Here is a 3,748-nt window from a genome sequence, read left to right as displayed (position 1 = left end):
TCTTGAAATGCTACAAAGATAACTGCTCACAGTCTCGTTAGCTTGCTGTGAGCCTGCCAAGATATTAATTATAAATTAAAAAAAAATTAAGAGTATAAAAAGAAATTATGTACGAAATTTTTAAGGACTGCACTCTTAGTAAATAATATTAGGATATATCATAAAAATATTAAATATTATAATATATTAATTATATTATATATATTGTAAATAAAGGAAACTTGAAAAAATCAATGAATATATTACATGATATAGAATCTTTATAAAAAGAAATCATGTACGAAATTTTTAAGGTAAATAATATTAGGATATATAATAAAAATAATAAATATTATAATATATTAATTATATTATATATTAATTATATTAATTATTGAAAATAAGTGAAACTTGAAAAAATCAATGAATATATTACATGATATAGAATCTTTATAAAAAGAAATTTTGTACGAAATTTTTAAGGTCCGCACTCTTAGTAAATAATATTAGGATATATAATAAAAATATTAAATATTATAATATATATTAATTATTGTAAATAAGTGAAACTTAACAAAATCAATGAATATATTACATGTTATAGAATCTTGATCAGTCTTAAATTCAATCTGCTATATTTAATGCATATTTATTGAGTCTAACTTATTGTCATTCACTAAGAAACTTTACTTATATAACTACAACGAGAAGTCAAAGCAATCTTCCAAAAGGATATTTCAAGTCTGAAGCTGAAGTCCTCCGCAAGCTTTTTTTCCAAGTGGACGAGGAAACCTTCTACAAGTTATTTGATAAATTACAAAAAGCCTTTCTCGAGCTGGTTCACATTTTTTGAGAATATTACAACTCGCTGCCTAAATGCATGATAATTGCATGTTCTTACCTGTTACATATGTCTACCTTATTTTTTGCTCTTGGTAAACACGCATTCATGTCGTCAGCCGCTGCTTTCAGCATCTCTCAGGCACAATCGCTCCCTGAGGAGCCTTTCTCTTGCTCCTAGATACAGCAGCAGCATCAGCAGCAGCCGCAGCAGCTCGTGGAATGCTTTGCTTTTAAGTTAACATCTTTTTATATTCCACGGGCTGATTATAAAACGCTGTGCAGCACTCGAGTCGCGGACTCCTCTCGTTTCTCATAATCATCTTAATAATTTCACAACTCATGTCTTTATTACATTCTGCCTCTCTGTCTCCGTCTCTGTCTCTCTGTGTGCGTATCGCTGTCTATGCTCATCCTGGAGCATTATAATTTTCTTGCTCTCCATGGAATTTTTTAATTTAGACAGAGCCAAAGTATCTCATACATTATGGCGCGTAGCATCTGAAATGTATCTCATGCGTGGGCGTGGGCGTGGGCGTTTGCATGCTGTCCCTCTCTACCCCATATACCTTGCCCCTTTCTCCTGCCTGTTAGATTGTGCGTGCCAGCAGCCATTGGGGTTGGGGTTGGCGGGGGTTTTAGGGACTCGGCGCTTGCTGCTCGCTGCTCGCTGCTCGGCGCATTTCATCAAAGATTTTCCATTTCCTTTGGGGCGACGGATTTACGTGTTCTTGTCTTGGCTTGTAATTTAATCCCGACGCTTTTCATTTCAGACATTTTGATGAAAAATATGTATTAAACAGGCGCTTCGCCTTTCTGCACATAGTTCCCACTGCCAAAGGGTTTTCCCTCTCGCTCCCACTCGCTCCAATGGGTTAGAGACAAAGGCCCATCCATCATCAGCCATTGGACACTCAATCAAACGCTAGGGTCGACCATATGTGCGCGTCTAGCATGAAATCAGGGCCCTTGACTATAATAGAGCCCAATTCACAGCAGGTAGTCCACGAGTTCCAAAGGATTTGCCCCTTTGACAAAGTGAAAAGAACGCCCTCCCTCACTCGGCTAATTCCCGCTTTCTTCTCCTTTATATGTTTTTTAATATATTTCGCTTCGCATTAGCTGACATCAACTTAAAATCTGCTGTAGTAGCTCCCTTTCTCTGCTCCAGACTGTTTCTTGATTTCGTGTTCCCTGTGCGGCTCATGATTGATTTCTCTGCGCTTCTTCCATGCTCAGGTATTAGCTGAAGCAAATGTTAGTAATTGTTAACCTTATCCTAGATTACTTTCTAGTAATAAATAAGAATATATAAATTTCATATATCTAAGATCTTTGTCTCTGACAAATCAACAACTTTGCAAGCAAAACAGAACAAATAATTCCATACTTCTTATATATGTTGAAGATACCCATAGAATTCTGAAGAATATCTGAAGATATCATAAAAAAAGAAAGAAACAATTTCTCTTATAGAAAAACCAATTTGATAACCTGATACTCGATCAGATTGTGTAGATTGTGTAGAAGTTCTTAAATATTGTAGATTACGATCCTTAGTTGTCATATTCTGTCGAAGTGTTCAACTCAAACAATAAACCCTAGGAGTAAAATCTATTTTAGGCTAATTTATGTAATATATGAGGTTTTCAAGTATCCCTTGAGAAGTCTTCTTATGTATTTTTTTCATTAATAAACAATTTTAAGCAAAATATAATGAGAGTTTTTGAGTTAAAAGTTTCGAGAAATATCAGGAAATTTTCATTATTGAATATATTCAACTGTTTTTATACCTTGAACCATTATTATGTAGACGGTCATGCATGACTGGTATAAGCTATTGCTACTAATATTTCTATTACTAATACTACTATTGGTACTACTACTACTATTACTAGTTCTACTACTATAACTTCTATTATAACTACTATTAGTACTACAATTTCTAATACTATTACTACTATTAGTACTACTATAAGTACTTCTACTTCTACTACTATTACTTCTATTAGAAGTGCTACTTCTACTATAAGTATTTCTACTTCTACTACTATTTCTACTATTATTAGTACTACTCGAAGTAGTATTTCTGCTACTATTACTTCTATTAGAAGTACTACTTCTACTACTATTTTCACTTTTATTACTATAATTAGTACTACTGGTTTTAATACCATTTCTACTATTATTTCTACTAGTTCTAATACTTTTTCTGCTAGTCCTACAATTTCTACTACTTTTTCTACCACAACTTCTACTCTGCTTTTGAATACCCGAACAAGTGAAACAGTTAAAGCTACTCTGATTACAGTTTCAGCTTATATAAAGTCTACTCTGGCGTTATATATCTCTTCTTCTTTATCTTCTTCATTTTGTTTGTGCATTACATATTAAATATATAGAATTTATAGTCCTTTAAGCAGACAACACCTGTGAGTCCACACATAGCAATGGCTAAACACAAATCTCCTGATCTATTCTTACCTTTTCGTTTACGCCCGATCCGCTTTCAATTGTTTTAATATTGTATGCACATAAATCCATAAACGACGACAAAGGAAAAAACGCATCTCAGATATATTTTTATGCTGCTGTTTATTTGTGTGCTATTAGAGACCAATATGACACGATCTATAGCTGTGCCTCTACCCCACACAGGCGACGCTACAGTTAATTTTAGAATCCTCTTTGAAACGAAACGAAACGAAACGAGAAATCTGTAAAACAGGTTCCATGCAACGTATTTCCGATCGTATATATATATATATATATATATATATAAATATATATATGTGTGTGTTTTGAGGCTATGGCGAGGCATCCTTAGGGTCGCAACTGTGCCACATGTGCCGCACTTTAACCGAAACTAATTTTAATGTGGGCCTGAAATACACACACACACACACACCTACATCTCTATAGCTATATA

This window comes from Drosophila hydei, unplaced genomic scaffold, assembly GCF_003285905.1.
Source record: "Drosophila hydei strain 15085-1641.00,03,60 unplaced genomic scaffold, DhydRS2 tig00000001-arrow-pilon, whole genome shotgun sequence".
NCBI lineage: Eukaryota > Metazoa > Arthropoda > Insecta > Diptera > Drosophilidae > Drosophila > Drosophila hydei.
The sequence above is the reverse complement of the archived record's forward strand: the minus strand, read 5'-3'. Positions refer to the sequence as shown.